At 44.5% G+C, this 12,068-nt stretch overlaps 1 protein-coding gene across 4 annotated transcripts in view; it reads left to right on the forward strand.

The window, feature by feature from the left end:
• BMPER (BMP binding endothelial regulator) overlaps nucleotides 1–12,068 on the forward strand; it is a 248,380-nt gene that overhangs the window by 19,386 nt on the left and 216,926 nt on the right. The window lies entirely within an intron of this gene.

Here is a 12,068-nt window from a genome sequence, read left to right on the forward strand (position 1 = left end):
ACTGGATTAATGTGATCATCTGAGCCAGTGATTTTGTACAGGTGTGTGTGTGTGTGTGTGTGTGTGTGTGTGTGTAAGTAACACTTATGTGTATAGTATTCTCTTAGCACTTGTATGAGGGATTTATAAGAATTTTGTTTCTTTGGCTATTCTTTCTTAGCCCTTTTTTGTTTTTGCTGGGCCTTTCATCTCTTCTCAAACATTAGAAATTGGAGGGCCCCAAGATCCAATCAAGATACTTTCTCTGTTTACATTTTTTTCTTGGTGACTTCATAGAGATTCATGGCTTAAAAACCCATCCATACACTGGAAGTTCCCACATTTATGGTCCCAGCTCTCTCACCCTTCAAGTGCAGACTCCTATCCAAATGTGCACATGGATGTCCCGGAAACATCTCCAAGTTAAAATGGCCCAGACAGAGATCTTTCTCCCACCTGTCCCCCAAATCCAGTCTTTTCCAGCCAGCAGGGTCTGCTACATTGCTGCATTTTCTCAGGCCGTCAGCCCTGGGGTTTTTAATTCTTCTTTTTCTTACAGCCTATGTGCAGTCTATTAGCAAATCTTGACAGCAAATCCTTGAAAATATATCTGAGAATTTCTGACTACCTCCACTATCATTTTTGCCTCTGGACAATGTATTATCAACCAGTGACCATTTAAAAGTACATATCCAATTATTTCACTTATTTATGAAAAACCCTCTGGTGGTTCTCATCTCACTCACAACACAGTCTGAAATATAACTGTGGTTTGCGAGGCCCTACATGATCTGGCTCCTGATGCCGCCTCTGGCCTTCCCTCCCCATCAGAGCCATCCTTGGCTCCCAGCACAGGTGATACCCAGCACCCCCTCAGCAAGGGTATTTGTTCTCTCTGGAACACACTTATCCAATATATTACGCATTCTCATCCCCTCACTCTGGTCTCTGGTAAAAATGTTCCCTTATCGAGGGTCTTTCTCTCCCCAGTACACATCGTCCTTCTGTGCCCTTGTCCTGCTTCATTGTTTCCAAAGTCCTTGTCAGTGCCTATTATCAGGCAGATATTTGCTTCCTGTATGTCTCCCAATTAGAATATCAGCTCCGTGAGGATGTGGGCTCTGCCATTCATGCTGTACCCCCAGGGCCTGAGACAGTGCTGGCCCGGGACAGTGCTTATCTGTCGGATAAATGAGTATCTGCTATTTGTGTTTAATTTTTTGATTCAATAATTTGAAGATCTAGCTAATTCCAACCACCAAAATTAAATTATGAAATTTGATTTCTACTGTAAATCTGCTTTTTCTGTATGATAACTTGCCTTTTTCAGAGTTCACATTACATTGTGTATCAAATCTGATAGAAGAAAATTGTACAAATATACCAAAAGATGGAAAGTTGTGTCCCATGAACAATAACATAATCAGAGTAAGATATATATAATAAGCAATGATAATTATAAAACAAAATTTTTCCTATAGAAAACTATTTTTTAAAATATATATTACTGCTTATACTTGGTAGCATTGTAAGTATTAGTTTCGGTATTTAAATCAAAATTCAATATGTTGGTATTTTACATTTTGCCTAAAACATTTTATAGATGCAAGACCAGCAAAGTGTGTTAAATCTTAAAATTCCCTAGAGCAAGAATAACGTGGCACACAATATTTTCCCATGATATGCATAAAACAGACAGTTCCAGGGCTCACAATGCTGAGCCATGTTGCTGCACGTAAGTTGGAGTGTGCTGGGATGTCCTCGTCAAAGGAGATTCCTTTTGTGGGTTGTCACATCCCAAGGTGCTGACATATGTCGGTCAAATTCTGTCTCAGTGAGATAACTGTGTAACAAAACTTTTTAGTCTCCTTCAGTGGCCCACATAGTAGCTAAGGAACCAAGATGAGTTGGATGATCTCAGGGAGATTGCGGCAGTGGACTTTGGTTGAAACTGACCTTTCCCTCCTCTGAACTCATGAACAGCACCATGGGCCACTTGTGTTGCAACATACGAGGTGCTTTTGCTGTGTTCATGCTCTGGTCCCTCTCCCTCTTGGACTGTAAGCTCTTCTAGGGCAGAAGATGTATCTGATTCATATTTTCTGTTCCCAACAAAACCTGGCACAGTGCCTGGCCGACAGCAGGGGCTCAAAAAATATTTATTAACCAGACTCACAGATTTTTAGTCAGATAGTTTTGACTTCTGCAGTGCAAATGTTTAACCCACAGAAAAACCCAGGTTTATAACAAAGATGTCACATTTCCTAAAGGCCATTTGTTTTCTGTTGACAGTTTTATCTTATTTTAGATGTTAAAGACTTCAACAAGCTGTTTTATGGTGAAACTCTTTTAAAAATCAACTATTAAGGGTAGTAATCAGGGTTGGCCCTTTGTTTTTAAAAATGGGTCATGGGGCACCTGGGTGGTTCAGTCAGTTAAGCTTCCAACTTTGGGTCAGGTCACGATCTCATGGTTTGTGAGTTCAAGCCCTGCGTCAGGCTCTGTGCTGACAGCACGGAGCCTGCTTTGGATTCTCTGTCTCTGTCTCTCTCTCTCTGTCTCTCTCTCTCTCTGCCCCTCCCTGTTTGTTCTCTCTCTCTCTCAAAAATAAAAACAAACAGTAAAAAGGGCACATGTTGTGAATCCCTTTAGCAGCAAGTTTATGTAATGTTTGGTGGGTACCTAGTCATTTCTCTGTAACACCTTAATCTGATGTGTATTATATACAAAATTTACATTTGTTGATTGTTTGATGAGTTTGAAAATGAAAGCTCGTGGATTAAAATTACATTCTAAACCTATGAAATAAATCTGTGGCTTCTTCAGTGCTTTCTGACATCTGCATGTGGCCCTTGGGAAAGCCTTGGTGAAGGGAACATGCTGCTAATGGCCCTGGTGAATGAGTCAGACCAACCCTAGCTCACCGAATTGCCTTCATATGGGAAGTCTGGAGCTGGCTTTTCCAGTTTCAGCCAGCTAGAGGGCCCCTGCTTCCCCTTGCTCTCCTGCCTGATGCTCCTCAGGCTAACTGGACACTGTCTGCAGTCAGTATGGATGGGAAGACGATCCGGGAGCAGGGATCTTTCCAGCATCTAATGCCTCACACCGCCTTTATCATTATTCAGAGGCAGGACAGTAGGAATCAGCTCTACAGCCTGTCATCCCAGGGGTCCCTTTGAAAGCCTCTGTGATTGCTGGTGGTCAGGGTCAATTGTGCAGATGTCTTTAAAAGTGTCTCACTAGTGACCAGAAAGTTACTTTGTCAAGATGACAGATGGACTGCGAGCAGCCCCTCCACCCTGCCTGTGTTCCCTGTGATGTCAGCTCCATTTACTTGTCAAGAGCAGGTATTTTTGTAGCTCCCAACAGTGCACAAGCTTTCACGGGCAACCTGAGAAAACTCTTCTGTTCTGTTCTGTGAAAAATCTGCTCCGTGGCTCGTTGTTGACCCACAGGAATGAGGGACATGTGAGGACCTGGTGAGTCCCACCCACTGTGGAAGATGTAGGAAGTGGCATGTGCTGACGAGGGGGACACCTTTCAGGGCTGGCCCCAAGAGGAGGTGGTCTGCCACCTCCCACCATCCCGGCAGGACACCAATGGGATCTAAGACACTCCATCTCTACGCTTTGGACGTTTGCATTCTTGGCAGAGAATCCTCTATGTGCGTAATTGACAGGGTCCGTTGACCTCTCAGCCTCTTTGTCTAGCCAGAGAGCCTGGTTTGTACATGGTGGTGGGTCAGAAGAGGCACTGCCACGATCATCTCTCCACGCATCCTTCCTGGACGTCACATCGCAACCTTTCCTGTGGGAGGTGCTCCAACTTTATTATTATGTTTAGCTCCTTCACTCCTCAGTCTCTCCAATACTCCCGCCAAACTAGTGGGCAGCCTCCACGCCACTGCCCAGAGAGGAGGAAGCCCGGTTTGTGCCCTCAGCATCATAGATGTCGCTGGTGGTTGGACTTGGCCTCCCATCAACTGGAGAGTAAAAGAACTCACCAGAAATGCATACAAATGTTCAGAGAATTTCATCTCCCCTTTCTTCTTTGTTTTCTTTTTGGGTGGAGGAAGAAACAGATTCATTATTCTTCATGTGCTGAAGGGCGCACAGCAAAGTAAAATCATCAAAGGTGCTGGGAGAGACAGCTGGACCGCTTGTGCTGGAGGCTGCGTTACTTTGAAGGATTTCACCCCCTCTCACCCCTGGTCCGGAATCTGTAGACATTTCCTCTGTATCACCAGCCCCATCCCACGTCCCAGCTGTTTGATTCCCTTTTGGTTGGCTGGGGAGGAGAGAGGAGCGGGCTTGAGAATTGGGGCAAAATTAAGGAAGGATGCCCACATTTATTCCTCTCGCTTCACATATTTGGCTCCCGTCTCCTGGCAAAAGGGGACCAGCCTATCTTCTGGTTTTCCCTTCTGCTTCTGAGGGCTGGAGTTGTCAGAGCCGCGCCTGTGGCAGGGTCCGATGTGCGAGGTCACTGGCTGCTTTGTGTCCCATCCATTACAGTTCCATGAACGTGGTGCTACCCACAGACCCTCGCTTATAAGACGTACGGTGTAATAAAAACCAGGCAGTGCTACTTTCTTTGGGCTACTATTTTTATTTGGTGGTTATTTCTTTTGTGTTCTGCCATCTCTAATGTTTTGGTTCTATTTCAAAATATGATTAAACAGAATGAGGAGCTGTCTGACACTGCCCTGTTTTAAATCAGAGTTGTGCTTGAGTAGCCGGGACATTCTAATGGCCTGCGTTTCTTTGTTCTGAGGGTTTCTTGAAAAGGAGAAAAAAAAAAAAAGAAAGAAAAAAGAAAAAAAACAATACCACCAGACCTAAATCCTTAAACAGCATAGAACCCAAAACAATCCCTTCCAACAAACGAAGGCCCATTAAAAAAGAATTGAAATGTTAGGTAAGTTAAATATAAAAGGCCTCCTTATTAATCCCCCGTTGCTTCTTCTGGCACGTGTCATATTTTCAAGGTACAATATCAGGAGAGCACTGTCACTTAGTGATGTATTAGGGCCATATATCATCAGAACATCGTCTTTGTAGAGGATATGGGTACTAAAAGACACGATTCTGGCCAGACAGAACAGCAGGGGGCCTTACTTCTTTTCTCCAGCCCCCCCTTACCCCTCCTGCCTTTTTCTTTAATCTCCCTCTGTTTTGTGTTGCAGAGAAGTGAATTTCTTCATGGGATATGACTTGTTGCAAAATAATCGGGGGGCCCCGGTGGGCTTCATAAAGTCTTTTAAATGGCTGAGTTTCAAGGGCAGCTTTGTTCAGAGTTTGCACTGTTCGCAGGGCCGGGGAAGGCCGCATTTGCCAGGGTCCAGGTCTCCAGGGGAAAGGCTCGCTGAGCCTAGACAGGAGGAAGAAAGAATAACACTCCCAGATGTAGTGCAGTGAATTGTGTTGTCCTTGCAAGATGCTTGCACATTAAGTCTCCAAAAATATGTTCTTGCAAGGGATTTTTACCTTAAGACTCCAAAAGTGTGGCCTCCGGGTGCTACCAGCCTCCCGGAGAGACACCCTCCTGCTAAAATTGAGGAAGCAATGACAGGGCTCAGAGGCTAAGGATCCAGGTTCTGATCTGTTTTGCAAATGACCAGGCTCTCAGAAATTGAGGCTTGTTTTGAGTTTTAAGCCAGAGACTTAATCTGTCTATCTTAAAATGCACTATTTTTATTCATGTGTTCAAAATGAAACCATAAACCACTAAGGTTTATAATGGTCTGAAAATGAGGAGTGCTTAACAAAGGCAAACATTTAAATTCCTAGCTCTGAGGGAGAGATGGCTCATCTTAGCCTTTGAACCAAATTGTGTAGCATTGTGATTTAATCACCAACACCGCTATCAGTGAGTCCTGGCTTTGAATCTGTGCCCTGACTAGCTGTGTAAACCCAGGGAAGCCCTTAAAACTCTCTGTGCTTCAGTTTTCTTATCGAAAACAATAGGGGTAAATTGGTACCTTCTTGAGACTTGTCGCAAAGGTTAAAGAGGATATAATACACAAAACATGCTCAGCACAGTCTGTCAAATAGTAGATTTTCTATAAATGCCAGGTACTCTTAATAGTTCAGCACCCTGCCCGGAAAACTATATGCCACTTCATTGTTCGGTTAGCAATGGATCGGCTCTCTCGCTTTGGCTATTAAAGGAATTTGCAAAGAGTGGTGGAGGTTGGGGGTTCAGAAAGGTCTGAAAATGCTAATTTACATTAAAAGCAAGGGCCATCGACACCTGCCACCTTTCCTACTGACCTCAGACACCTCCCACCTCTTGTACTGACCTCACTCAATTGGGGAAGAAAAGAGATCTTGGGAAACATTCTCTTGCCTGGGAAGTTTGAGTCGTTTTCCTTACTAATCGCCCTTTCCTCACTTTTGAAATGGTTTTGTTAATTTTTTCTCTCTTTCCATTTTTTTTTCTTCCTATTTTCATTGAGCTGAGAGATATGGCTCAGAGACTCATACTTGTAACTAAAGCTTTGTAGTGGACCAAATTTCCCCCACCCCTTTTTTTTCTTCCAGCTCATTCTGTGCAAGAATTATGGGGAAGTCAATTGTACTATCAGTAATAAAGGACGAGCAAGTAAAAGCTTAATTAAAACAATAAATCATCAATCAAATTTAATATTGCCACTGGCAACCACTGAACTATCTCAGTTCCCCCCACCCGCCCGGTGATTATTGTCTCAGAGATCAAGAACAGATTTTGTCCGAAGGAGACAGGCTGGAGCAGGTACAGGCTTGTGTTGGCTCCTCTATGAGCGCTCATGCTCCCTTGGAAAGGATTTCCCCTGACCGTATGTTCCAGAGAATCACTGTATTTTATGTCCCATTTGTCAAACCCACTGACAAGCAATGGAACCTGCCCACTCTGGGTCTTTTCTTTCAGCCTTTGCCTGTATCTCTGAATTCTAGAACCATGCCATTCTGCAGTCCAGTCTGTTTGCCCAAGTCCCGGTCCAGCCCTTGCACGGTGCCTTTGACAGGTTACCTTATAAAAGGGCCGGAGACCTTGTGTGTTGGGCCCAGGTGGCCTCTTTCCGGAAGATTTCCAGACTAGCTCAGCTACATACTAATCTATTCCTAAAATCTCAACAGTCATGTAGGAGCTAACCTAATTCTAATATGATACACCCATAAATTTTAATGCTGTGCCTTAGCAACTAACCTCCCTGGCTGGCCCCTTAATCCAGGCCTGGGAACCAGGTTGTGTTCCCAGGTCCACTGCTCGCTAGCTCTTTGAGGGACCTGAGACACTTAACTTCATTGTGTACCATTCCCCCATCTGCAAATCTTAAGAAACCTGTGAGGATTAATGAAATAATGTCTGCTGAGCGCTTTAGAAGAAAAGTGCTATGTAAACTTGAAGTATTATTCTTCTGTTTATGAGAAGTTTTATAATATCGCCTAGGAGAAATTGTGACCTGCGTTCAAAGGTACCATAAAGTTCCCTTCGGCTCTTTTGGGGCTGGATTTGGGTTACAACGGGGGACTTCAAGGAAAAGTTGACCTCTTTAACTTCATGCATGGGGAGACTAGAAATTCCACGGAGAATACATGTGCTGATGTCGGATCACCTTCCTCCTTGGGAAACTTGGCACAAGATATTTGTAATCCTAAAAACAAATTCCTCTGTGATCAATCTTGAGACTCTCGAGTAGTGAAACACCATTGAGAAAAAACAAAACAAAACAAAACAAAACAAAACACCATTTTTCTCACAGAGAAAAATAATTTGATTCGGGGTCAAAATGTCCTATCTGTGCTCACCGCCCACGATGGCTTTTGAGTCAAGGTGACATTCCCGCTTGGTCCCAGAAGCTGCACTGCAGTTTTGGTGTGGTCTGCGAACGTGTGACGTCTTGTTTCCTCCAACACTGTAGGTTTCTGGAGAACAGAGAGGAAGCTTGTAGCATGACTCCTCGCTCCAACGGCACCGCGTACCGTGGCACACATATCAAGTCTTCAGTTTGGTTGCTCTGGAACTACACTGTGTCTTTACTTGTCACAGTTGTCATGCTGGGCATCCGTCCCCTGACGGTAGCTGTTGATGAAGGGGACAGATGAGTCAGGGTTAATATGGGTCCACTCCCATGGACGTTTGCATTTTGGTAGGGGGATTCTGGAGGGCAACACAGTCTTAGAAGCTCCTCCTCCAGTAAGACTGCCATGATTCAATGACAGAGTTGGGGGGTGGGGGTTGCACATACGTAGGAGGAAGGGATAGTCTTCAGGGCTTCTAATGGAAGAAAGACAGCCACTGTCAGTTACCTCTTTATCTCCTCTATGATACTCCCTGGCCTGTGGACTTCATTGACGTATTGAGTGTTGTTCATCCGGTCAGAGAAAAGTATTGCAACTTCACAACCTTCTTGATTTTCTGCAAAAGGGTCTGGCACTTAGAATTTGGTAGTTTGCCAAATGACAGCTGTTTGCCCCCAAGGGCAGGGTTTGGTTTTATAAGAGACAAGGACTGAAGGGAAATAATGCCATCTTCTAGGAAGACACTCAGGTGGTCTGCCAGCTTCCTAATATGGCTGTAGAGTCTCAGCAGGCGGGGCACCGGATATTTTTGTTTTTATTCTTATTTCAAGATATTGGAGGTACAGTTTCAGAGTCTAAAAATAGAGTATCTGCCTGTTGACCTTTCTCCCTGATCGGTCTCATCATATTAGCTGCTGTGTTTTCCTCTCCAGATTTCTATTTTATTATTATTTTTTAAAATATAAATGAAAGGTCAGGTAATACTTTCCATATTTCATAATAGGATTGGTCCCGGAAGAATCTGAGAAAAAAAAAAAATCAAGACATTGGCTTGAAAGAGAACAAAAGCATTTCAAAAAACATTTTTTTTCTACTTGCAGAAAGCAAACAGGAAAATCTCCCAGTGGTGATCGGCTATCTTCTCTATAACCCCACTACCACTTCCCTGCAGTGGGAGATCATTTCCCTCAACAGCAGACGCTGAAAAATGTTCAGGAGCCACTACCGGGTCTCATGGTCCCAATTCCTAAGCCCAGGGAACTCTGTGCTACCATCTAGTGGCAGACTTCAGACACAACAAGCTGGCTGCGGGAATCCTGTTTGAACTTGGCTGTGGCTGGAGCTGTGGTTTGGCTCACATCCTTATAGAGCTTTGTTGCCAGCCATGTAGACTTTTTCTTTTTTACTCCCTATGCCCCCCCTTCTATTTTTGCATGTTGGCACTTCATTTCATGTGCCTCCAGAGGTATGTTTGGGGTTTTGATATATTCAGTCTTTTGGAAAGGAGGCAATAATGCAGATACCTTTGACAACAGGTAAATCACAGGCAGGCTGACCCTAGAAAGTGATAAACACCAGGAGACAGAGACAGAGCATGAAAAATGTGATAAGGCTTATTACTCTTAAACACTGGCGAGGTCTGTTTTTTAGAACATTCTGACATTTTCCTGCAGTGCTTTTCTACCACTGTGTCTGTTGCTTAGATTTGGAGAGATTCAAGCCCAAGCTGGAATCTCTGGGAAGTCTGTTTGGGGATGCCAGTCTAGATTTCAGAGATATATAGGCACAGCTACCTATCAGATATCCAGAATGGTTAGAATTGTCCTCATTACCAGAAAACAGCTGGTGTTTGTACACCTTCCCGTGGTTGGTGATGACAAAGCTCTGTGGAGTTATCCTGCTGCTGTTAGAGAGCTCACTTCACTTGTGTGGAACGACTGGGAAGGCACCAGTCTCCCCTGGGGCTTCTGGGCCGGGACATTGTTTTGTTCTTGTCTGTATCCTGAGTGGCTGGAAGTTGCAAAGTGCAACACTTAAATGTTTGCCTTTGGAGTCAGACAAACCTCTCTTTGCATTCCAAATCTGACTTTTATGTGACCCTGGGCAAGTTTCTTAACCTTGGTTCCTCATCTGTAAAATGGGGGTGATGTGGATTTTTTTGGGTGAAATAATGCATATAAAATTCTTAGCACAGAGCCCGGTACACAGAACGTGTTTGGTAAGTATGAATCAGCATCAGAAAAGGCTTCTTGAGTGAAGAAGTGAGCCAAACGAGCCATGGCCTTGCATCAGGGCAGAGGACACTTGGCGCACATGGGGATGAGGAAGCCAGCGGAGATGGGCTGCTGCAGGAGTGGCTTCGTGCGTGCGGCTTCTCACCAGAGCCGCCGGCTGCAGCCCAGCGTTCTTGTCTTGCCGCAAAATCAGTGACAGCAAAGCGAGTGGTCTTAATTAACCTGTGCTTAAATTTACTCTGTAGCTGCTGGACTCAATTAAGGAGACAGAGGAATCAGCCTCTGACCAGCAATGCTCTGTAGTTTTTCTTGCTTTCTTCGAGGGCCTGCGATTCTAAGCATGTGCTTCATATCCTTGTCAACCAGACACCAGGGAGATGATCAGATATGGTGGCTTGGTAGAATATGAAAAAACTCCAAATGTCATTAGAAGGGGGGAAATCCTGCAGTAAAAGTAGAGCTAAAGTTTAGGTGTGGGGTGTGTGTGTGTGTGCGAGAGAGAGAGAGAGGGAGGGAGAGAGAGAGGGAGAGAGAGAGAACAACAAAAAAATTCCAGATGTGCAGCTACAAACCATCTGGTTGGAATGACTTTTGTGCTGGACTGTAATTACAAGCTATTTATTATGAATCTTGGGATCCTGTTATGGATTTTGACTGGCTCCCAGGTTTCTAATTTAGCAAAGGATTCCTATATTTAAGAAAGTGTGGGTCTTCCTATTTATCAGACCCTGAATTGTGTCTCATACCCACTCTGACCGCCCTTAGAGCTTTGAACTCCCCATGCCTGAGGACTTTCCCCTCCAGAGAGGAGATGCACTTGGGGGTGGCCCTTCCCTAAAGCTGCAGCCAGGTTTGCATAAGCCGTGCTAACGGAAGTTCTGCTTAGAAAGTGTGTTCACTTCCAGAGTCTTGGGGTGGGGGTGGGGGCGGGGTCGGTATCAAACTGCGGCTTGTGGGAACTGCACTTTGCCAAATGAAGTCACTGTTAATGATGCCAGGCAGCGTATATCCCTGATCATTGCTCATGATGACTTCAGTGGTAGTGGAGGGACACTATTAATATTTTAAAATATACCTCTTAAATTTGAGTTGTGACCATACTATGTATTTTGCTTGTAACTTGAGAAAAATTATGAGAATCAGTTGAAGGGCTGTGACCTACAGTGAGTCTTGATGCAGCCATCATTATGAAGGAGAGGGGGAGGGAAAGAGCTTTGGAGGGCTGGGAGCTGGGCCACCTGGGTTCAGATTATAGGTCTACCATCACTTGAGGGACTGCTGACAGCTCCCGAACCCATCTCAGCCTCACTGGGAACAAGAATGTGCTCCGTAGAGTGGCTGCACGTTGGAATTACCTGGGAAGCTCGGGAAGCACCCAGGTCTCATCCTCAGATCAATCAGCTCGGAGCTTCAGGGGGTGGGAGACAGTGCCGTCTTTGTTAAGAACCACACAAGGGTCCTGGTTTGCAGCTAAGGAGGAGGACCACAGATTGTGGGAGGAAATGAGGTTAGCTCCGTGAAGGACCTTATCACATAACAGACACCAAAAAGGGGGGGGGGGGAAGAATGGATTCCTCAGGTCATATATATATACCTTCTCTGAGCAGCAGTTTTCTTGTTTATCAACTGGGGATATGAATAATGCTTATCTCGCAGAAGTTAAGTAGGAATGAAAGCCATAGCGCCTAGCATATAGGAGAAATTTACTGAAACTCAAATCTTGTTGAGGTTTGTGACATTGTATTCTTGGTGCACGTGTATCCAGTCTGTGTATAAACAGGCATATACATCACGTTTGGGTCTTCTCTGAGACATTTTAACAGCTAACCTTTCAGGATAAAACCGAAGATGCAAATGCTCACCACACTTCATTAGCATAAGTGCTAATATAATGCAGCTGTCCCATGGCTATAAAACACTGACGCCTGTGTCTCTGCTTGGCGTGGGGAATATTATTTTTTCTCTAACTGAGCTGATTCAATACTCAACTTTGTCATTATTTGAGTTGGAACTTTAGATTGCTGCATTTTAATGCACTCTACTATTAAGGATTGTTGGACGGCTGTGTGCA

The sequence above is a fragment of the Panthera pardus genome, unplaced genomic scaffold, assembly GCF_024362965.1.
Source record: "Panthera pardus isolate Hobbes unplaced genomic scaffold, ASM2436296v1 HiC_scaffold_8, whole genome shotgun sequence".
Taxonomy (NCBI): domain Eukaryota; kingdom Metazoa; phylum Chordata; class Mammalia; order Carnivora; family Felidae; genus Panthera; species Panthera pardus.